This window comes from Pelobates fuscus, chromosome 4 (genome assembly GCF_036172605.1).
Source record: "Pelobates fuscus isolate aPelFus1 chromosome 4, aPelFus1.pri, whole genome shotgun sequence".
Lineage (NCBI taxonomy): Eukaryota > Metazoa > Chordata > Amphibia > Anura > Pelobatidae > Pelobates > Pelobates fuscus.
The window spans coordinates 32,849,689-32,874,626 of record NC_086320.1 but is presented as its reverse complement, the minus strand read 5'-3'; the positions used below and the strand labels follow the sequence as shown (position 1 = coordinate 32,874,626).

The 24,938-nt window shown below is 40.5% G+C and overlaps 1 protein-coding gene across 7 annotated transcripts in view; it reads right to left on the bottom strand.

Annotated features, from left to right (window-relative positions):
- CYRIB (CYFIP related Rac1 interactor B) overlaps positions 1–24,938 on the bottom strand; it is a 152,941-nt gene that overhangs the window by 77,763 nt on the left and 50,240 nt on the right. For 2 of the 7 annotated variants that reach the window (XM_063451054.1, XM_063451063.1), the window contains exon 1: positions 2,465–2,576. The exons of 3 other annotated variants lie outside the window; for them this stretch is intronic. The gene's annotated coding sequence lies outside the window, so the exon portion shown is untranslated. Of the gene's footprint in view, positions 1–2,464; positions 2,577–24,938 lie in introns of those variants that run through there. 2 more of the 7 variants (XM_063451053.1, XM_063451059.1) reach the window with 1 other exon arrangement.

Sequence of the window (24,938 nt, the reverse complement as noted above, 5' to 3'; positions counted from 1 at the left end):
TTAAGAGCAGGTTACTGTGGCAGTAAGGGGGGGGGGGGAATAAGTGAGTTACAGCAGAGTTAATGGACTGTGTGGATGGGGTACTGCAGCTGTAATGGGAGGGGGGTAAGGGGCCAGGTAGGAGAGTACTGTGGTAGTAACAGGGGTGTGAGTAGCGAGGTATTGCATCAATAAGGGGGGGGGGGGAGGGGGGAGGGGGGGGGGAGGGGAAGCAGAGTACTGTGTAAGTAACGGGGGTGATGGAAGGGGGGTGAGGAGCAGGATAGAAGTGGTGAATTAGGGAAGAAGAAAAGGATTAAAGCTTTAATAAGGGTATTAAAGCTGTAGTGGGAGGGGAAGCAGGGGGTTAAAGCTGTAGTGGGAGGGGAAGCAGGGGGTTAAAGCTGTAGTGGGAGGGGAAGCAGGGGGTTAAAGCTGTAGTGGGAGGGGAAGCAGGGGGTTAAAGCTGTAGTGGGAGGGGAAGCAGGGGGTTAAAGCTGTAGTGGGAGGGGAAGCAGGGGGTTAAAGCTGTAGTGGGAGGGGAAGCAGGGGGTTAAAGCTGTAGTGGGAGGGGAAGCAGGGGGTTAAAGCTGTAGTGGGAGGGGAAGCAGGGGGTTAAAGCTGTAGTGGGAGGGGAAGCAGGGGGTTAAAGCTGTAGTGGGAGGGGAAGCAGGGGGTTAAAGCTGTAGTGGGAGGGGAAGCAGGGGGTTAAAGCTGTAGTGGGAGGGGAAGCAGGGGGTTAAAGCTGTAGTGGGAGGGGAAGCAGGGGGTTAAAGCTGTAGTGGGAGGGGAAGCAGGGGGTTAAAGCTGTAGTGGGAGGGGAAGCAGGGGGTTAAAGCTGTAGTGGGAGGGGAAGCAGGGGGTTAAAGCTGTAGTGGGAGGGGAAGCAGGGGGTTAAAGCTGTAGTGGGAGGGGAAGCAGGGGGTTAAAGCTGTAGTGGGAGGGGAAGCAGGGGGTTAAAGCTGTAGTGGGAGGGGAAGCAGGGGGTTAAAGCTGTAGTGGGAGGGGAAGCAGGGGGTTAAAGCTGTAGTGGGAGGGGAAGCAGGGGGTTAAAGCTGTAGTGGGAGGGGAAGCAGGGGGTTAAAGCTGTAGTGGGAGGGGAAGCAGGGGGTTAAAGCTGTAGTGGGAGGGGAAGCAGGGGGTTAAAGCTGTAGTGGGAGGGGAAGCAGGGGGTTAAAGCTGTAGTGGGAGGGGAAGCAGGGGGTTAAAGCTGTAGTGGGAGGGGAAGCAGGGGGTTAAAGCTGTAGTGGGAGGGGAAGCAGGGGGTTAAAGCTGTAGTGGGAGGGGAAGCAGGGGGTTAAAGCTGTAGTGGGAGGGGAAGCAGGGGGTTAAAGCTGTAGTGGGAGGGGAAGCAGGGGGTTAAAGCTGTAGTGGGAGGGGAAGCAGGGGGTTAAAGCTGTAGTGGGAGGGGAAGCAGGGGGTTAAAGCTGTAGTGGGAGGGGAAGCAGGGGGTTAAAGCTGTAGTGGGAGGGGAAGCAGGGGGTTAAAGCTGTAGTGGGAGGGGAAGCAGGGGGTTAAAGCTGTAGTGGGAGGGGAAGCAGGGGGTTAAAGCTGTAGTGGGAGGGGAAGCAGGGGGTTAAAGCTGTAGTGGGAGGGGAAGCAGGGGGTTAAAGCTGTAGTGGGAGGGGAAGCAGGGGGTTAAAGCTGTAGTGGGAGGGGAAGCAGGGGGTTAAAGCTGTAGTGGGAGGGGAAGCAGGGGGTTAAAGCTGTAGTGGGGGGGGAAGCAGGGGGTTAAAGCTGTAGTGGGGGGAAGCAGGGGATTAAAGCTGTAGTGGGGGGAAGCAGGGGGTTAAAGCTGTAGTGGGGGGAAGCAGGGGGTTAAAGCTGTAGTGGGGGGAAGCAGGGGGTTAAAGCTGTAGTGGGGGGAAGCAGGGGGTTAAAGCTGTAGGTCGAGGGTAAGCAGGGGGTTAAAGCTGCAGTGGGAGGGTAAGCAGGGGGTTAAAGCTGTAGTGTGGGGGGAAAGCAGGGGGTTAAAGCTGTAGTGTGGGGGGAAAGCAGGGGGTTAAAGCTGTAGTGTTGGGGGTTAAAGCTGTAGTGTTGGGGGAAGCAGGGGGTTAAAGCTGTAGGGGGGAGGGTAAGCATGGGGGTTAAAGCTGTAGGGGGGAGGGTAAGCATGGGGGTTAAAGCTGTAGGGGGGAGGGTAAGCATGGGGGTTACAGCTGTAGGGGGGAGGGTAAGCAGGGGGTTAAAGCTGTAGTGGGAGGGTATGGGGGGGGTGTTTGGGCATGGGGGGGGAGGCTGGTGTTTGGGGTATCGTGGGTGGGTGTGCAGATATATTAACATGGCAAATCACATATAAATGTAGGAGTTTAAATCCTTCTCTCACATCAATGAATGACAGCCTGTGGCTCCCCAGTCCTTGCAGACTACATTTCCCATGATGCTCATGGCGATAAAAGGCTGGCTGGGCATCATGGGTAACATAGTCCAGTACAGTGTGGGTTCCCGTATAATGTGGCAGTGAGGAGCCGGCTCAGGGTCTCACCTGCTGGGGGGCCAGTGCGGACAGGCTCGGGGCTGGGGCCTAGTGTCGCTCCTGCTGTATCTCCATTCACAGCTTCCTCCTCATTGAAGCTCCCGGCTCTGACACACACTGCAGCAAGGAGGGGCGGGGCACACACTGCCTGGCCACGCCCACACACAGACACTCGCAGGAACAGGGGAGGAGGGACATGCCAAGAACAAACATGGCTGCGACTCAAGCGAAACGCCGGAAACTGCGCTCTCTACTTCCGGGGGCCATGTTGTGATTGGCAATGATACATCGGCTACATTACCACTGACATAGAGTGATGGAAACTCGCAGAAAGCGGCCATCTTGAGTTTGGCGAAGACTGCTTGGTAGCATCATGTTACAAATCAACTAACATGTTTAGCTCTCACACAGCAGCTGTACTGCTCAGAGTGTGTGTCTATTTTTATAGATTTTTTTTATTTATTTTTTAATATAAAATACATTATTCAGGTGCCATAATATTTAACAGAATTAATAATATAAGTGTTATCAATGTAGGTGGTGTATAAATAAAAATAACAAGGCAGCTGGTACTAGCTATCTAAAACTACTACAAGAATCTGAAAGCCAAAAGCACAGAGGGTATCTGGCAAAGGTTCATAGGAGTGGGAGTCCATGCACAAAAGGAGGGCCAGTATCTAAAATCCTCCAGGACTAAAATAAATTAGTCTGTATTGATTAAATAAATTATCAAAATATGAGATTATCCATATTGCCATATTTTCCCAAACACATACAATCTGCATTGTGAGTCAGGCAGGGTTAGAATGTGCTGCCATTGAACTGGCTAGCCAACCATCTCCCATCAAACTTACTCTCAGGTTCTGCTTTATATCCACACATTATTATTATTATTGCCATTTATATAGCGCCAACAGATTCCGTAGCGCTTTACAATATTATGAGAGGGGGATTTAACTATAAATAGGACAATTACAAGAAAACTTACCGAAACGATAGGTTGAAGAGGGCCCTGCTCAAACGAGCTTACAGTCTCTGGTAAATGGGAAAATTGCCAAAAATGCACTGTGGGCAGCTGAGGGCTTAAATTTAAAGGATAGTTCTAACGCTGAAAATTAAATATATATATTTTTGTAAAGTTAAAAATGTTCTTTTTTTTGTGTAGATTGCTGCCATCGATTCTGCTCACAGTGAATCATCCGTCACAATGATCTCTGGTCCAATGCAATGCTTCTCACAGAGGAGAACTGCAGAGCTATGACACAAATGTTGCAGTCGCCACGATCTGCCAATCAAATAAATCTCGGAGAGAAGCATTAGCCATATTCGGATTCGCCAAACTCTGCAAAAATGAAGACCTTTGAAAATTGAAGGATGTAAGTAACAGGCGGCTCAAGTGTATGTTTTCTAGAGATGTCTTTTTGGCCAAATGTAAATAGTGACATTTCTCAAAAGCGGCAATGTTATACTTTGCCTGAAAAAGTATTATATACCTCATATATGCACCTAAACTACTACATTAAGATGTAGTCGTTTGGTGCCTACAGTGTCTCTTTAATGCAGGCAGGCAGATACCATATTATTTGCAATTACCTTCAATGGTCAAAAACTGGACCACTCACAGCATGCACATTAATGAAGTCATGTTTTTCTGATATTCTGCTGCTTGGAGTTGTTATGGGCAAATGCAAATATTACAAGTTTTAAAATGAAATGTTGTATTTCTTAAAGTTTGTACTTTGTCTTTAAGAGATATTGCAAATTGACTAGGTGTTAGAAATGGAACATATTGTTTTTCATAGATGTTTCTTTAAGCAATAACCTCAGTGCATAATATGTTTGCGCCATTTTGTCCCAGACAAATTACAATAACAATAATGCATAAACAAGCGTCAAGGCTATACTACGACTCTTTCAGTACACAATATACTGTGGTAACCCCAAGTTTTTTTTTTTTGTTTTTTTTTAACATCAGAGAGGCTTCTGTCCCATGAGTATCCATCGCTTAGTAATGGGAAAGATGCCAATTCATCATATGTTGTTATATGCAAAAAGGAAGTTCTCTATAAATTTTCATTTATATTCAATTTATTTGTATTATTATTATTAACGTAAGACCGGCCATGGAGGATCCATATCTGGTAGTTATCGTATTCTATATTAACCAATAAATTGGTACGTAGCTCCCCTAACCGTATCTTATCAGACTATACGAAAAACATACATAAAAAGGAAAAAAAAAAAAAAAAACATAAAAAACGACGTACTCATTCACACAGTGCATCAGGGGCATTAAGAGAAGGGGAAAGAAAATAAATAAAAACCCATAGTGTTAAAGACCAGTTTTCTTTTAGAATATTATTAATTATTGGTTAATGGATATCTCAGTTGCCCAGGGTTCCCAGATCTTGATATATTTGCTTGTCATATCAAGATTTCTATATATCTGTTTCTCCATTAGACGTTGGTATGCTATTTGATATTCCACCTCTTTCCATGAGGGTATATTTATAGTTTTCCAATATCGAGTCATACAGGTTTTAACTGCCATTAAGATATGAATTATTAAATATTTTGTGTTTTTAGTTTTGGTAGGGATATTCATATGTAGGAGAAATAATTGTGGAGAAAGGTCCACCGTTTTTTTAAGAATAGTATTAATTATTGTTGATGTCGCTCGTTTTAAAGGATCGAGAGCATGACAATCCCACCATATATGTCTAAATGTTCCTTCACATCTTAAGCATCTCCAGCAAAGAGGATCTGTAGGAGAGTGGAATCTTGCAACTCTCGCTGGAACCATATACCACCTATGGACCAATTTAATCTGTAATTCATACAAACTTACTTTACTTACATATACTATGTATCGCTTTCGTGAGCAAATTAAATGATTCCTTCCATTGGTCCAATGAGAACTCCTTTCCGATATCATTTTCCCATTTGAGCATAGATTTAATTTTTCCCTTATTGTATCTATTATATAGAACCTTATTTATTTTTGAAACCATATTATTCTTCTGTTCTATATTAAGAATATTATCTATAAGTGAAATATTGTGAATTGGATTAGATTGTAAAAAATGTTTGATTCTGATATGTGAACAGTTCATTATCAAAACCTACTGTATTTATAAGAATTTGTTGAAACGTTTTTATTTTAAGATCTGGTTTCAGAATGTCTGCTAATTTTATGAAACCATTATCTTTCCATTTTTTAATGTTAATGTCCTCTATATATATTTGTATTATTTCAATTGGTGAATTTATAGTTAGATATTCTTTAATCTGTAACTTTTTCTTTAAAGGTTGTAAATTAGAAAAAATGTCCAGTATTATCTTATTTTTAATGTTTAATTTGTGAAATGTTGGAGGATCAATCCAATATAATAGTTTAATATCCGAAATATTACTCGAGATTTGTTCTTGATCTATCCACATATTATCCTGATTGTTATAGTTATTCCATTCTAGGATATGGGAAAACATGATTGCGTCATGTACTTGATTTACATCTGGGAATGATATTCCACCGTCCCTAAATTTTGTAGTTATATATTTCAGGGCTATTCTTGATTTTTTTTTCCCCCAAAGGTATTGTGAGAATATTTTTTGATACTCTTTTAATATATCTTTTGGGACTTTCATGGGAATGGTTCTCATTATATATTCAAGTTTAGGTAGTAGGTAATGTCTAACCGCATTTGATTTCCCTATCCATGATACATATAAGTTGTTCCATTTAAGTAACGTATCTTTCATATCCTTAAGTAATGGGTGATAATTAATTTGAATTATTTGATTCCAATCGAAGCTTATTTTAACTCCTAAATATTTTATGCTCTCCCTCGACCAAGTGAATGGGAATTTAGATTTTAAAGTTAAAAGTTGTTGTTCAGGTATGTTAGTATATATTACCTGTGTTTTATTTACATTTATTTTATAATTAGAGATAGATCTATAATTTTCAATTAGTTCCATAAATTGGTATAATGATTCCTCACAGTCTGTTAGTGTCAAAATTATGTCGTCTGCATATAATAGAACCCTAACTTGTTTACCGGCTAGTTGGATCCCTTGGATTTTCCGGTCCAGTCTGATGGCTGAGGTGAGTGGTTCTATAGTTAGGGCGTACAACAATGGGGCCAGGGGACAGCCCTGGCGTGTGCCGTTATTTACGTCAAACCAGTCTGATGTAATACCCCTACCCATAACCCTTGCTGTAGGGTTGGTATAGAGAGACCAGATTAAGTCGTATATAAAATCCTGGAACCCAAATGCTTTGAGGACCCTCGACAGGAACAACCAGTTTACCCTGTCGAAGGCCTTCTCTGCATCAACTGCGACGAATATTGATGGAATTTTATTATCTTCTATTACTTGTGTTAGGTTTAAAAGCCTACGGACATTGTGAGCTCCTTTTCTACCTATTATAAATCCAGCTTGATCTGGGTGAATTAACGTCGGAATGATTTTTTTTATTCTATCAGCTAATATCCTTGAAAAGATCTTTATATCAATGTTTAATAGCGAAATAGGTATATAGTTTGATACAAAATGTGGGTCTTTCTCTGGTTTTAAGATAGGAGTAATCATTGTTTGTAACATTTCCTTAGGGAATTTTTTTAAAATTCTCACTTCGTTATAAACTTTGAAAAGAAGAGAGGCTATAGGGATAAGGAATTTTTTATAAAAGGAATCCATTAGACCATCTGGTCCAGGAGCTTTCCCTTTACGGAGTGATTTTATAGCGTGGGTAATTTCTGTTATGGATATAGGAGATTCCAGGTCTTGGATCTGTTCTGCATTAATTTTTGGTAATTTGCAAGTGGATAGAAAGGTGTCTATCTCGTCAGTTGTTTTGGTAATCTCGGGTAAATTATATAATGACTTATAGTATTGACCAAATACTTCCCCTATTTCATTTGGTGACAAATGATCTTTTTTATTATATTTAATCTTTATAATCCTTTGTTGTCTTTTTTTGAATTTTAATTTATCAGTAAAGATTTTACTCGTTCTATTTTCTCCGTGGTACCATAGTTGTTTTAACCTTATAATAGCATTGTTCACTTTATTTGATAAACTAGTTTTTATTTGAGTTTGTATTTGTTTAATTTTGTTTAATGTTACTGTACTAAAGTCTTTTTTATTAATATTTTCAAGTATAGCTAATTCTATGTGAAGATCCGTTAAGTTTTTCCCCCAATCTTTTTCCAGTTTTGCTCCAACTTTTATAAAATTTCCCCTCATAAAACATTTGTATGTACACCAAAGGGTGCTATTAGATACTTCTTTATTATCATTGAATCTTATAAATTCTTCTGCTTGATCTTCCAAATATTTTAGACCAGGTACTGAATCTAGAATTTTGTCTTTCATCCTCCAGGGTATAGTTACCTTAGTATGATTTTTTTGTTTAATATTAATTATTATTGGTGCATGGTCTGACCAAGATATGTTATCGATATTAGAATTCTCGAACTTCTGTAAATTATACGAATTTGTTAAATAAATATCTATTCTAGAATATGTTTTATGTACATGAGAAAAATACGAATAATCTCTATTGTTAGGATGATGAACCCTCCAGATATCATAAAGATCGTGTTCTATCATAATATTACTAAATGATCTGGCATTATTAATTATTTTTCTGGAATATCGATTGTTCTTACTAGTTACTGTTCTATCCATTTTTACATCTGGTGTAACATTCATATCCCCAGCTATTAATAAAGTTCCTTTTTTAATTTTTTCAATTTCTTTAAACAGTGATTTAAAAAATTTACCAGAATATATATTTGGCGCGTATAAGTTTACTAATGTATATAGTTCTTCATCTAGTTTACAGATCAGAATCAAACTTCTACCTTGATTATCTTTTCTTTCCATAATAAGTTCAAATTTAGTATATGCTGAGATTATTATTGCAACTCCTCTCTTCTTTTTGTTATAATTTGATGTGAAAATTACTGGGAATTTAGAAAATTTCCAGTAATTGATATTCTGTTTGTGCCAGTGTGTCTCCTGAACGAAGCATAGATCTATTTTATTCTTTCTGATTGTATCATATAGATATCCTCTCTTTTGAGGGGTATTTAATCCCTGGGCATTAATAGATAGTACCCTAACCATATTCATGGGTCTTTTCTGGTCCTTTATAATCTATAGTAGTTCTAAAAACATCCCTCCAATTCCCTCTCCGTATACCCCTGATGCACACATTCATACAAACAAATGAGCCTGTGTCCCTATGGGGGTAACCCCAAGTTAATGGAACTTCCCCAAATCCGGGAATCTCCCACCACTATGAACTTACGTCTTAGTATAAACAACAGATAAGCTATTCAGACTTTAAGATGCCATCTTGAACTAAGTCAGGAAAATTTCCATGACGTATGCACCCTTTAGTTATGGCCTTGTATGTTTGCCAAATTAAGGGAGGTCCTAAAATGAATAAAGTAAAAGAAGTGTTACTTTTTCATATATGAACTACGGTAACCCTAAAATGGAGACACCTAAGGTATAAATAGGTGTACTTTTAAATGTTAAGAGACAGAGGAGAGACTTGGAGACAGACGCTGCTCCATCTTAAAATGACAGAGAGGCTGACATGATGCCATGTTCAGAAGGGTATGTTAACCTATTAATGATATTTGCAAGCATTTAATTTCATCTTATAAACTCTGCTATAATGGATTTTATATGTCTATATTTATATTTTTATATAATAAATATCTAAAAGACAAAACTATTGCTTCCAAGACAATCCTTATTTTATATTGTATTCTCAATTATTTATATATGTTAAATAGAGGATCTATTACTAACTATATAAAATTATGGCTAAGATATCTGTATGGTTAGCCCTACTAAGTTCTATGCTTTAAGACATTATAGTGGTAAATAAGGAAACCGCCTGCGATTACAATTGGCGACCACGAAGGGACTTGTACTTGGAAGCTTTAACAATAAAATAATAAATACCTAGGTAACCTCTTATATGTAAGAGAAGACACAATACTTTGTCATGGCACAAGTCTTGAAATATCAAGAATCTATTGAGCTATTTGTAGCCCAGACTCAGAGAGAGATCTTCATCATGGAGAGATGATTATAATGTGAACAAGGCACTTTGAGTTTAGGTGCCAGGTATATTGTAATTAGCGTACAATGCTGAAATTGTGGATCTTAATTAATATCATAAGAGAACAAATATACATAGTTGGTAAACTCCCTAATATGCCTAATACACCAGCACAGCATTGCCCATTAGTTCCAGGACTGTGGATTGCAGGCAGGGGGATATGTTCTCTTTGTAGCTGCTTAGTATGCACGCGCAAGAAAAAGATTGATGCAAGATGTTGTCAAAAGAAAAGTGATAAGACAGAGCGATAAAATTTGAAGTCTAATTCCAAGAATGCAAAGAAATTGCATTATGGCTTAATGAAAACATTCATGCCACATAAGCGACAGACAGACAGTCCACTATATAAGCAAAGTTTTACAAAACAGTGATATTTTCTATATTGTCAGTTACGCTAGCTGTTGATTGCAATTCAGGAATTATAACAGCATAACTATTTTTGAAGTCTGGAGTTTCCAGCCAAGGTTGCGGAGATAGGAGACATGTAAACATTCCAAGGAATTGAGAAGTCGTTTTTCATTCCAAATTATGAACAACATTATTACATACAGCCATAAAGAGCGAGACATGGCTTTTAAATACATTCAGTGCAGTATATATAATATATGATAACTAGCTCATATTTTTTCCTTAACAGAGTTGAAATTATACTACCCTCCTAGAAAAAAGGCAACATTATAAAATGAGTAAAAATAATATATATGTAAAATAAATCAGGGCAAAATAAAATTGTAAAACTGAACTTATTAAAGGTTTATTTAAATAAAATGTTAAATTCATTTATAGCTTTAAATGTGACCAAAAATACTAAATGATGTGTTAAGCAGCCAGCCCAATTCACTAGAATAGCATAAGTATTCTACTATTTAAAGTGCACAATTCCTGCACATAATGACTTTGCTTACTCAGGTACAGTATTTAGTCTATTGCAATGGCAGGATTAAAGTCCACCAATTTTATAAGGGAAAGCTTACTTAAATCAGTGGTACTATCCCACTGTACCTGTAGTGCTAGCAGTAAGGAAATTAGAACAACGATATTGTACTACTGACTGTAATCAGATCAGACACATGTAATCTCAGTGAATTTTATAAACTAGGTTTTTATAAAACATAAAATAAGATTAAATATCAATGTTGTTTATAAATAAATGTATATAGACCAGGCAATAAGAGCATTCAGCAGCCTGTTCTCTCAGAGCCAGAAACGGATTTATAAAAAAATTAAAATAAAGAGTAGGTTTTTAAAAAGTCCACAGTCAACCACACATGAAGGGTGAAATAATTGCTTCTTTAAAAGCAATATGCTGCTGCAATTATGTATATAAATACAGATTAGGGCACAGCGTAGAAATAAAAATACAGTTTCAAATCTCATATATGGGGATTCAGTTCCACCACATATTCTACAATTCTGAAAGAGGCAAATTTTAATAATATGCTGTAAGTGCATTGTGAATATATATACTGCAAAATTAATTTGATATTGCAAAGCCTGCAATATTCTAAACAGACATTAAAATGTAAGAAAAAAAAAGAAAAATAATAATGCATAAAGAATAATGCATAAAAAAAATGCAGTGTCAATTAAAGTGATAATACTCTGATATATTAAATCACATTGCATATCACATATCTGCTATATGAAAAGTATAATTAAGGTAACTTTACTGTCCAAAGCCCCCTCATATCTATTTTATAGAATCTATACTTTTCTGTGGTCACCTCCAAAGGGGCCTCTGAAACTGGGGGGCTGAGAGGGGTGCTCATCCTAAAAGGAATCAGATTTTACACTTTGAATTTTTTTTAAAAAAAAATTATAATAATAGAAGAGGTATTGTGGGAACATCCAGAACATGCATTTTTGTATATAATCTTACTTTGCAGATATTTTATGCCTTAAAGACATATAAAGGATATTTAATTAAATATGCAGGTATCTTTAAAAAATTAAGCAATGTTAAAAAATAAAATAAATAATAATAAATATATATATTTTTACCACAATATAAACAGCTTTGTTAAACAGATTTAAGTACAAGTACTAATGTCAAGAAATATACAGAATACGTTTACAACAGGCAGGTTTAGCATAAATGCAAAGTTGTTGTTTTTTGGAGATTTTCTGAATTTTTGAGAGCAGCAAGTATAGATAGCTAGACCACTGGCGTTTAATGAACAGTTTGCACAACAGTTATGAATAGTTTGTAATACTACACATTATAGCTGTGACAACATAATATACAGGGTAAAAATGCTATTCCACTGTTTAATAGACTTACCCAGTATTTAAGGACGACATGTTTCTTGCAAAGTCATCGGGACTTTGAGGGAGGTTCTAACTACGTTTAATTAATTAATTAATTTACTAAAGAAAAAAAGGTTTTTGTTTTTTTCCCCTGCAAGTGAATTTTCAGCGCAAGGTCATATTGTGTTCACAGACTATTCGTTTTTTAAAAAAGCTGTTCTTTATCTCACATTATGAACGGCCTTGTAATTCATATGCACACTAAAAGTTGGCTTTTAAATTTTATTGTTTTAACTTTAATATTTCATAGTTAATACAGAGGATAAAGTAATTTAAAGAAAGTATATTAATTGATAGGATTTCATTTATCTATTTTGGTCCACTGTTCACTGATCTCGAGTTTCAGTCTGGTGTTCAAACAGTTTTTCTTACGATACGTCGTGTGTTTATATCCACAACTGCATTTTGCTTTGTGGTAACAAATTGAAAGCCTGGCATTGTAATACGTGTATGGACATGCTTATAACAAAGCATGGTCCCTCTCCTCATATAGTTGGCCGTTAACAGGCACTTTGATGCAATGTGTCTGTGGTCACTGGATCACATCGCATACCCTATCTCTCAGTCATGATGCAGAGTTTATGCTTGCAAGGATATCCAGACCTTATCCACCTGGTATCCGTATAAATACTCCTATCGTTTAGAGGGGTTAATTACATAATAACCATTGAAGGTAATATGTTGGTTGTTCTTCCTATAGAGGAAAGATAGACTTGCCCAAAAGCTTTTTCATGGCTAGGACAAGCTCTTATAGAGAGAGGTAATGTACTTCTGACTCCTGAAAAAGAATATTGATGGTCCAATATGGGATATACTGTAATTCATGTGTTTAGTAATCATAATCATTTGCTTATTGCCACATTACTGATGTACTGTTTATTGAAATATTAATATCTAACATACTTTTTGAATTACTATATATTGCAAGTTTGCCAACATTTAATGGTTATAAATATGTTTTTGTATGTGTTGATGCATGTACCTGGTTTACTTGGATATATCCTGTGCGAAGTGCAACCTCTGATGCCACGTTTTCTAGTCTCACTTCCTTAGTATGCATTTGGTATTCCCAGGACCATCCATTTGGATGGTGGTCCTGCAGTTACTGCAAAGGAAACCTAAAACTGGGCAACCACATTTGGGTTACTTTGGGATTTCAGTGCGCAAACCACCCCCAAAGTAGTGGGGTTGTGGTCTGGGAAAATGCTGAGGTTAAATGATTATTAACCAAGTTACTAGTTGCTTGCCCCACACAGTGGTATCTATTTATTCCTATGGCACAGATGAGCATTCACAGCATACCTGATGATACAAATGGTGAGACACAGTATGAAATGTTACATGTTTTTCACTGACAATCATATTTCTGCACCAGGGAGAGCTTAGAACCACTGGTTCTATTAGAGAAATTTAGGAATTTTTTTATCCAGCACACCTCACCATGCACCACCACCTATTTCCTACTGTTGGCCGGCTTGTCCTGGAGAGGGTGACTGCGAGAACTTTTACTACAGAGAACAATCAGAGCCAACAGAGAACAGTACGTTTTGATATTTTAAAACCTGCTAAATACTTCCAGGATGTTCACAGAACCACTGACTGATACAATGGATGCTGTTAAAGATGACAAGATGAAACAAACAGAGGACAACCGAAATGCTACCAGAACACAGCCACTAGAATCATAGCCACGTAACAGACTGAATCATGATCTGACATCTGAACCTGCAAATGTGAAGGAGAAGGATGAACAGACAGACATGATACATTCAGAGTTAACATGGAATGTATGAAAAATGAATCATCAACATCATTATAAGAAAGACTCTGGAGAAAACAGACTGTACCTAAATTATCTTATACAGTAAGAAAGAAATGCAAAGATGCAAGCAAAAGGATGCTATCAAATTGGTTATTATGGTGTCTCCTTCTTACAATCTGCAGCATTATCATAACATCAACCCTAGCTGTCGTTTTAAAACTGCATTGGGATTGTGTTAACAAGCAGGAAGCACCTGAACTGAATTGGACTGCACACTATACAAGTTCTGTGATCGTGAGGACTACCTCCAAGAACTATCTCAAAAGGAGAGACATAGCTCACAGTGAAATGATTGCTAATGTGACCTACATTTCACAAGGAACCTATTGAGATCATTCCAAAAACTGATTAAAGGTGTGATTGGACTATTTCAAATCCTAATAATGGACTCAATGATGATGGCAAAGCATGCTGAAATCAGAAAAAGATGGGACAGATGCTTGTGAAAAACTTTGGATGCACCTATGAAGGTGATGCAAGAAAATACTTTGCCATATAGTTTATCATTGAATGACTAGTGCAAACAGCCTTCTTATGCTGAAAAGAAGTGCTATGCTAATTCTGGACATTGTTGTTATGTTTCCAGACAGAAGATGACCGGAAAAAGAAATAAAGGCTGATGAACTGTCAACACCCAGCTGTTTCTCAAGATGGAACATGGTACTGAGAAAACCTGATTGACTATCAAAGCACCTCACAGTACAAGACACAGATTGTTACCTATAACTCAGAAAAAGTGGTTAATAGGAAGGAGCAGAAGTAGAGGAATATAGATTTCTACTGGAGTGAAAAACCATCCTGGAACAATATTCTGTAACAATGAACTTTACAATGACATTTGGTGGCATATGAATTTGAATTCGGCAGAAACATATCAATTAACGAAAGAAACCTCGATGCAACTAATAAATAATAACAACACAGGCCTACTAAGAGCAGATGCCCTGACAAGAGAATGGAATATAAAAGGCCAGCAAAATCTTTCAGAAACCTGACATCATGGGACACTTGTACTAAAGCACGATTTGCAGCTTTTCTTAAACTCTACATATTATGTACATACCTGCAAAGCAAGAAACTCCTGTATACATAAAGACAGAGACATTGATACAACAAGGAATCTGTAATGGTTCTGTTGCAGATGTGATCTACCGATGTACTCCTTGATCTTTTGGTATAACTATACCAATCAAAATGTTAAATGGCTCCATAGAATCAAACGACAAAGGATTCTTGCTATATTCTGGACTTCCAGGAATGTGGTGCATGGACAGAAAAATTATAATTACTAAAGCAATCATGCTATTTTTTTTTTTAATTCTTTATTTTATTTGTGCATGGTTTGACAGTGAGCATGCAGAGCCACGACAGCTGCTGCAAGCAGTTTCATATTATCACATAACGTGGCAGATTAAACAGCACATTTTTTTTCTTTTTTCAACATGAAGTTAACAAGCTGTAAGACAATTGTGGTTTGTGATAAACATGCTAGGCTAAGTGTGTACATAGTAAAGTCGTTCTCGCTTGGTGTTACATTGTGATATGTTACTTTGCTTTACGTGTAAGGGAAGACGTTTATAACTAGGGCGACATTGCAATTAGACATTCTACATAAGTAAAGCTTTGTGTAGACAAGCGTGTATACCGTGCTTTGAAACTTGATATTACATGCAGTGTGTCTACATCTAACATGCTGCATTACATTCTCTGCTAACAGCACTAGTGGAGCCTCTGTGGGCAAGCCAAAATTTGCATACATAAGGTATGTGTGAGTGGTAGTTGTGAACGGCTTGGCATGCGAGTTGTACATGTGTTATGTGTGAGGTGACAGATGTGGGTCAAAGAATGTATGTGGGTAGGCAAAACAATGGACAATAACGATCCGCCCGTCTCCAGTGCCTCAGTGGTTAAAGGGCAGCTTGATATTTACGTGGCATAGTCCCCCCTGCTGATGTATACAGTTATAGGTTGTTCTGGACGTTAGATGAAAGTCACTTGTATTGGAGTAGGTACTCGGCAGGCGTTGGAGCTGGAGGCGCCAGGGAGGCACCGTGCCACAGGTGAAGTCCCATGTACCCTTTCTCTCACACCATGCAGGGGCAGAGCAAGGTTTCCCGGTTGGTGGGCTCTTTATGAGGCTGGCAGGATACCTGAGTTCCGTGTGTGTTGCTGGTAAGAGGTACCTGGCTTGGGGGCTGTGCCGTCGAGGCTGGTGCTCAGCTTGCTCCGTCTGTCTGTGTCTACACCTCGGCGGTGTCACCTGAGGGACACACAGTTGGGGCTGCTCCAGGCACAGTTCTCCTGTAGGTTGGCACTGGTGGGCAGGAGCTTGTCCGCTCTTTTGCCGCTTTGTCCAAAGTCGTGTGCATGAATTTTCTGTCTTGTGCAAGCGAGTCCGCCATGTGAGTAGGCTGTATGCAGGCCTTCAGAGAAGTGGGCTCAGGTCTGGCGGCCATCTTGTTTTGGGCCTCGAGCTCATGTGGCGGCGTGGCATTGTCGCCAAGTGCTGTTATGGGGCGAGGACCGGGATATCCCCCCCAGTCCAGAGGGGGGGGGGGGATCAGGACCGGGACCGCGATGGCTCAGTTTCACTGTTGGGCTCCGTAGGGCAGGAAGGTGGAGCGGCAGCCGTCCACTCCACTCACCGCCAGGTAGGTCCCGCTTGGTACGGCGGAGATCTCTCCCCCGAGGGACTAAAACTCCGAGAGCTAGCCTCTCCTCGGCTCCGGTGGCCCGCAATCACAGAGGGTCGCAGTGCTGGGCCATGTAAGTGGTCAAAAGTCCCGGTTTTCAGGCTTAATTTTGCATGGTTTGCAGGAGCAGATCTTTCCTGCGACCGTTAGGCTTGGCGGCCCGGCCCGGCATCGCAATCATGCAATTTTTTTTCCTGTATCAGAAATGTGTCAGTGACAACAAACCTGAATTTAGAAATAAATTAATAAAATTACTCATCTTTATTAAGATCATTGAATTAAAAATTCACAACTGATAAAGAATCTATGCCCAAGTTTTGCAGTTCGGTTGCAGCTTTGTTCACTTTTGTGGTTATGGAATCATTCCTATGTATTCAAATCCTTATAAATAAAAGTAAATTTTATTTTATTATTTTCCATGATACTTGCTTGAAGCTGAAAATGATCTGCTTTTCAGTCAAGAAATGAGTGGGATGAAACACTTCTGAGGAGGTTTGTAATCCCTGGCACTCATTAGAATTTGGGGGAGCAAGCTCTAGACATTTTAAATCCACCAACGCACTGCGTCTCTCTGGGCTCAGGCTGCAACACAAAACAATTTGATAATATTAATTTAATGGAACATCAATTATGACCCCTTTAAGCTTTTAAATGGTTACTGTGCTGAATTTTGTCAGAAGGAGTCCAAATAGCAGTAATAAGCTGGAGTAAGGTACGAACATGTATAAGCATAGACGTGTTCAGGTAAAGCCAAAGGTCAGGACAGGCTGTGCAGTTTCCCAGGTGATACGCACAAATGGGTCACATTCCAGAGAAACAAGAGAAAGTAAGTGAGATGTGTACACACCTGGAGCACAGTACAACCGAGCACAGGAGACATAGTCAGTTGTGTTTATATGGGGAAGAGGGCCTCACCTCTCCCATTTCATTGGTACCAAAATCCACACCTCCTAAATTAACCCTGCATACTGCCCCTTCAAGAAACCATCTATCTATGAGTTTTACAGTTTGTGGGGGTGAGTGGAAAGCAGCCACAGAGAGAGGACACCAGCCTTCTAACCCCTGTGGCGAGTGGTCCAGCTACACCAAAGGACCCGATGTGTGCCGATATGACACCACAAAAGACGAGGAGGGAGGCGCAGCAAGAGAAAGAGCCGAGGGGCCTGACATACAGCACACGGATGCTGAACCCCATTAATTTTATGCATACCGTAGAAAATGCATTAAAATCTATGAATAAATCTATGAATAAAAAATATTACAAATATACCTTATTTTTTGCTTTTTCTCAAAATGCTTATTAGTTATTGCAGCTTTTAGTATTTTAGTGTATGGCTTCTTTCTGATGTTTTGCAGTTACTACCATTACAGAATACAATAGAATCCCAGCATTAGCAATACATATATCAGTGGTCAGCACCCATCACTGAAATGGAGATTTGGCAGCATCCAATTCAGTAAAAGACCCATTATCAGTGCGGACTCGTGGGAAAGCTTTCTAGAAAGGCGCAGTTCGAAAATCTGCAGACACAATGTGCATTACTTGCCAAGTAACGTAGTAAAAAGCTCTAATTTTATCAGAGAGCGTGAGCTCAGTGCTGGAGCGACAGTGATAGGTTAACCGTTTGTGCTTGATGCAATGAATGTGCCCCGATAAGAACATCATGGAAACATGCAAAAAAAAACGTAGATTGAGATATATATATGTAATTATTTAATTAAAATCCAAGGCGTCAGCGCCAAATAAATGCATTTGCCATTTTGCACAATCCCCACCATGTCTCTGTTTCTGAGAACATCGAGGTACAATGAACTATATTTTAACAAAATTGAGATTTCTTTTTATTGCAGCTCAGCTACTGAGGTTCGTATATTGCAAAGTCAATGGTCAATTCATAAAAATATAGAAATATTGGGGAAAACCCCAGGCTGCTTAGTATAGCTACCAGAGCTTCCTTTACCACAATGCAATGTAACAGTAATGTTTAGACATGTGCAATTTGTTTCGGTCCGAATAGGAATTCGGACGAATTTCGGACATTCGGGTACTTCCGATTGTCGAAGTGCCGAATTGCCAATGTCCCGAAGTTCCGAAATGCCGAAGTTCCGAAGCACAGTATTGCGTAAGTACTAATATACTTACCCAGTGAAAGAAGAAGAATGTTACATTGTATACAATTTTAAATAAAAAGTATACAAACATAGCCAGGATTCACCTGTAAGCATTTGCAACACTTACAACAATCAAGTAACATACATTCATATAAAATGTAAGTTACTTAGCCAGTCAGTGTAAGGACAGGAATGAATAAGTAGATAACTCCCTAATTCCCACGGTATTAGGGAGCTATCTACTAAAAGGCTGAAAGACCTAAATTGGTCTTTCAGACAAATTTACTAATACTAAGTAAAGATAACTTAGTATTAGTAAATTATGCCCCTACTCGCTATAGCACGAGTAGGGGCATGTCTATTAAACAGTGAGCAGCCTGTGGCTGCTCACTGTAACCAAAAAAAAATAAGCCCCCCGGCCCCCACCCCTGAGCGGCGGGTGGGGGCCCTAATGTAAAATAATGGGGGGGGGACCTATTGTCCTCCCACTGAGCCCCCACCCCTTAGGGGTGGGTGGGGGCTCTAAATCAGAATAAGGGGGGGACCTATTGTCCTCCCCCAGCCCCCACCCCTGATCGGTGGGTGGGGGCCCTAAATCAGAATAAGGGAGGGACCTAATGTCCTCCCCCCTGGCCCCCACCCCTGAGCGGTGGGTGGGGGCCCTAAATCAGAATAAGGGTGGGACCTAATGTCCTCCCCCCTGGCCCCCACCCCTGAGCGGTGGGTGGGGGCCCTAAATCAGAATAAGGGGGGGACCTAATGTCCTCCCCCCTGGCCCCCACCCCTGAGCGGTGGGTGGGGGCACTAAATTATAATAAGGGGGGGGGACCTAATGCCCTCCCCCCTGGCCCCCACCCCTGAGCGGTGGGTGGGGGCCCTAAACTATAATAAGGGGGGGGACCTAATGTCCTCCCACCTGGCCCCCACCCCTGAGCGGTGGGTGGGGGCCCTAAACAAGAATAAGGGGGGAACCTAATGTCCTCCCCCGTGCCCCCCACCCCTGAACGGCGGGTGGGGGCCCTAAATTGGAATAAGGGGGGGACCTAATGTCCTCCCCCCGGCCCCCACCCCTCAGCGGCGGGTGGGGGCCCTAAATACTAATAAGGAGGGTGACCTAAGGTCCTCCCCCCTGGCCCCCACCCTTGAGCGGCGGGTGGGGGCCCTAAAAATGTCCCCTCCCCCCAGGTGACTAGGGGTCCCCAAACCCCTAGTCACCTCTCCCCCCAATAAAAATTATCTCCCTACCTACCTCCCTCACCCTAAAAATAATGAGGGGGGGGACCTTTAACTAAGAACCTGTAAAAAAAGGGGCCTTGCCCTGCCCATCAATTAGGCTCAGAGCACTCTGATTGGTGGGTTTAAGCCATCCAATCAGAGTGCTCTGACAGGTAAATGAAGAGACTGACAGGTAAGTCTCTACATTTACCTGTCACAGCACTCTGATTGGTTGGTTTGAAATCCACCAATCAGAGTGCTCTGTGTCATTTTACACAGCGTGGGAAGTAAAATGACACAGAGCACTATGATTGGTGGATTTCTCTTCATTTCTCTGTCAGTCTCTTCATTTACCTGTCAGAGCACTCTGATTGGATGGCTTAAACCCACCAATCAGAGTGCTCTGAGCCTAATTGCAGGGCGGGGCAAGGCTTTATAAGCCTTCCCCCTCCCTGTAGAGCCCCCCATGGGTGAAGATGGATAATTTTTTTTGCGCTCTTTTTTTTTTTTCTTTTTTTTTATAATTGCGTTGGTTATTACCGTATATACTCGAGTATAAGCCGAGTTGTTCAGCACATTTTTTGTGCTGAAAAACCCCAACTCGGCTTATACTCGAGTCAATTGTCTGTATTTTGGCAATTTACATTGCCATAATACAGACTGGGGCTGTGGGGGCTGCAGAGAGATGTTACTTACCTTTCCTGCAGCTCCTGTCAGCTCTCTCCTCCTCCGCCGGTCCGTTCAACTCTTCTGTCAGCTCACAGTGTAAATCTCGCGAGAGCCGCGGCTCTCGCGAGATTTACACTGGGAGCTGACCGAGGTGCTGAACGGACCGGCGGAGGAGGAGAGAGCTGACAGGAGCTGCAGGAAAGGTAAGTAACATCTCTCTGCAGCCCCCACAGCCCCCTCCTACACAGTGCCCATCCACTGGACCACCAGGGAAGGAGAGCCCCCCTCCCTGGCCAGCTAGCAAGCAGGGAGGGGGGACGAAAAAATGTATATATATATTAATAATAAAAATAATTAAAAAAAATAATAAAATAAAAATAATAATAAAATAAAAAATAATAATAAAATAAAAAAAAATAATAATAAAAAAAATGTAATGAAACAAAAAATTTTTTAATAATTAAAAAATAAAAATGCCTACCTCCCACCAAGGCTCTGCATCACACTCTGCATTACACACACTGCATTCTCATACACACACACTGCATTCTCATACACACACACTGCATTCTCATACACACACACTGCAAATAAATATTCAATTAATATAATTTTTTTAGGATCTAATTTTATTTAGAAATTTACCAGCAGCTGCTGCATTTCCCACCCTAGTCTTATACTCGAGTCAATACGTTTTCCCAGTTTTTTGGGGTAAAATTAGGGGCCTCGGCTTATATTCGGGTCGGCTTATACTCGAGTATATACGGTATGTTTTTTCATTTGGCTTTTTTTGGGGCTGAAAAAAGAAGATTTTAGAAGAAAGAAAACATCGAATGGTAAGTTTTATTTATTTTTTTACAGATACTTAGTTAAAGGTCCCCCCCCTCATTAGTTTTTAGGGTGAGGGGGGTAGGTAGGGGGATAAGTTTTAGGGGGTGGGGGAGGGGGTGACTAGGGGTTTGGGGACCCCTAGTCACCTGGGGTGGGGGATATTTTTTTTAGGGCCCCCACCCGCCGCTGAGGGGTGGGGGCCAGGGGGGAGGACACTAGGCCCCCCCTTATTACAATTTAGGGCCCCCACCCGCCGCTCAGGGGTGGAGGCCAGGGTAGAAGACATTAGGTCCCCCCCTTATTAGTATTTAGAGCCAGCACCCGCCGCTGAGGGGTGGGGGCCAGGGGGAGGACACTAGGTCCCCCCCTTATTCTAGTTTAGGGCCCCCAACCATCACTCAGGGGTGGGAGCCAGGGGGGAGGACATTAGGTCCTCCCACTTATTAGTTTTTAGGGCCCCCACCCGCCACTCAGGGGTGGGGGCCAGGGGGGAGGACATTAGGTCCCCCCCTTATTAGTATTTAGGGCCCACACCCGCCGCTCAGGGGTGGGGGCCGGGGGGGCACTATTTTTTTTTTTAAAACAGTGAGCAGTCACAGGCTGCTCACTGTTTACTAGACATGCCCCTACTTGCGGTATAGCGAGTAGGGTCAAAATTTACTAATACTAAGTAATTTTTACTTAGTATTAGTAAATTTGGCTGAAAGACCCATTTAGGTCTTTCAGTCTTTTGGTAGATAACTCCCTGATACTGTGGGAATTAGGGAGTTATTTACCAAGCGGCTGCAAGAGAAGTCCCGAGGTGCCGAAGTGTCGAAGTTCAGAAATGCTGAAGTTCCGAAGTTCCGAAGTGTTGAAGTTTCGAAGTGCCGAAGTTCCGAAGTCTTGAAGTGCCGAATTCCCGAAAATCCTGAATTTCGGAATGATGAACAGAACCAAATTTTTTTCCCATGCACATGCCTAGTAATGTTTGCTGTGTATTGGTGTATTACACAGCAAGGCAGCTCACAGTACTGTGCCGAGTGTATGGCAGAATCACAGAGCTTCACAGCAATGAACGTTGTAGTACTGGGCCGAGTGTATGGCAGAATCATAGAGCTCCACAGCAGTGAAACGTCTAGTACTGGGCCGAGTGTATGGTAGAATCACAGAGCTCCACAGCAATGAACCGTGTAGTACTGGGCTGAGTGTATGGCAGACTCACAGAGCTCCACAGCAGTGAAACGTCTAGTACTGGGCCGAATGTATGGTAGAATCACAGAGCTCCACAGCAATGAACCGTATAGTACTGGGCCGAGTGTATGGCAGAATCACAGAGCTCCACAGCAGTAAAAAGGTCTAGTACTATGCTGAGTGTATGGCAGAATCACAGAGCTCCACAGCAGTGAACCGTCTAGTACTGGGCCGAGTGTATGGTAGAATCACAGAGCTTCACAGCAGTGAAACACTAGTACTGGGCCGAGTGTATGGCAGAATCACAGAGCTTCACAGCAGTGAAACGTCTAGTACTGGGCCGAGCGTATGGCAGAATCACAGAGCTCCAAAGCAGTAAAATGTCTAGTACTGGGCCGAGTGTATGGTAGAATCACAGAGCTTCACAGCAATGAAACTGAAAGTACTGTATCATCTTTATGGCAGTATCACTGAGCTCCACAGCAATGAAACGGACAGAGCTGTGCTACGTGTATAGCATTATCACATAGCTCCACAGCAATAAAAACGAGAGAACTGTGCCTTGTGTATGGCAATATCACAGAGTTCCACGGCAATGATATTCAGTACTGTGCCTTTTTTTTCCATTCAAAATTATGAAAGTGTTTAGAAAATTGGGCAGACTAGATGGGCCGAATGGTTCTTATCTGCCGTCACATTCTATGTTTCTATGTTTCTATCCATCACTGTCAGCGTGGTGGATTTTCTGAAGCAGGTAAGGAGCTTTTCATTCTTCCATTCTGTTTAAGGAATAAAATAATCCTTCAAATTGTTAATGCATTTTTTGTTCTCCAGTAATAGTACTTTTTTATCTTAGTTTGGGAATATAATCAATGATAAAATAATCAGTACAAAAAAAAGAGCAAAATACCTGAGTGAGGAATGAGAAGTGGTGGGAAGATGGATTATTCTGGCACGTTTTTATACATAACCCTCAAAGAATCTTACGGATTATGTTTAGCAATTCTGGAGCAAAATTCTGAAAGTGGGGCAATCGCCTTTACACACCACATGATCCCCTACATTACATATGTTTAGAACTAAATCTTTTGTATTACTCGGCCTGCGTAACGATTTTAAAAGTGAATCACAGATAACTGTAACCAAAAGCAAAACCCTTCCCATGGAGCTGATGGAGAGAACGTCTAATTTAAAGAATTGAAAAACTTCTTCACCAAATCGGGACACATCTCATCATACTCTTTTTGTTTATGTGTCTCTTACTTAGAGAAGTTGCTCGTTTGGGCAAGGTCCTCTTCACTCACTGTTCTTGCAGGTCATACGTGTTTTGCTAGAATTTAACGTTTGCCTTTTTTAACAACTGTACAGCACTGCGGAATATGTTAGTGATGTATAAATATTAGTGATTGTAATACACGCAGATTACTTTCTGTGAAACATTGACAGAGGTATCTTTAAGGGACTTAATATTACATTTCACAAAGTAAGCCAGCCTCCTCTCCTCTCTATATTACTTGCTATTTGTCCACTTTAGATTTTTTTTCCCCACCCCTCTGCCCACCACCCACTCCTTCTCTTCCCTGACTCAAAGAGCGTGCATGCACTCTGAGCAGGTGAGAAGGTCCGATTAAATGCTTCTCTACCAGGAAGTGAGTTACGTGGTGTGATGTCCGGACAGGGTGTGGAAGATCCTTTTTCCAGGTACGTTTTAACCTTATTTTTCAAGGTTTTCAAAAGGAGTAAAGTGGAGATGTGGGATAATATAAAGAAAATTAACTGAAAGATTAAAAAAAAAAGGGTTGGAGTAACCTTTTACTATTAATAGCAATGTTTGGCTTTTGAAAATATGTAATTTAACACAAAAAGCTAAATATTTATCACAATGGCTTTATTTTATTATAGTTAGTTCAGGTAAAACTCACTTTAAAAAAAGGAGACAAAGAAATTAAGAATTTAATCTAGAAAATAAAGTCTTCTTTTTATGGCTAATGAGGACGGGAAAAAACGGTGAAGCCCTGGATACTTCTTTATTATGAAAAAATAGTAATGAAAAAGAGGAATTTGCTAGTCAAACAGCACATTCTTAGTTTTAGGTAAATATATCATAAAGGGATCCAAGTCCAGGTCTTTGGACACAATGCACTTCTGATTACCATAACCACATTGTAATGCTCTGCTCAATATAGAGGCACCAACAATTGCAGTCTATTAGAAGTATGTTTGTTTTATCTTTTAAACTCTTTAAAGGAGAGTAAATTATAGAAACATAGAAACATAGAATGTGACGGCAGATAAGAACCATTCGGCCCATCTAGTCTGCCCAATTTTCTAAATACTTTTATTTATTATAACACGGGACTCTTATGGAATAGAAAGGCAATAAATTGCACAAATTTTCCTTTTTTTCTTGATATGGGATGAAATAAGATCCCCCAAATTTTCCGTGGCTTCCACCAGGAAACCAACAGGCTAATTCACTAATAAGGTTACACTATACATTCACTTTCGGCT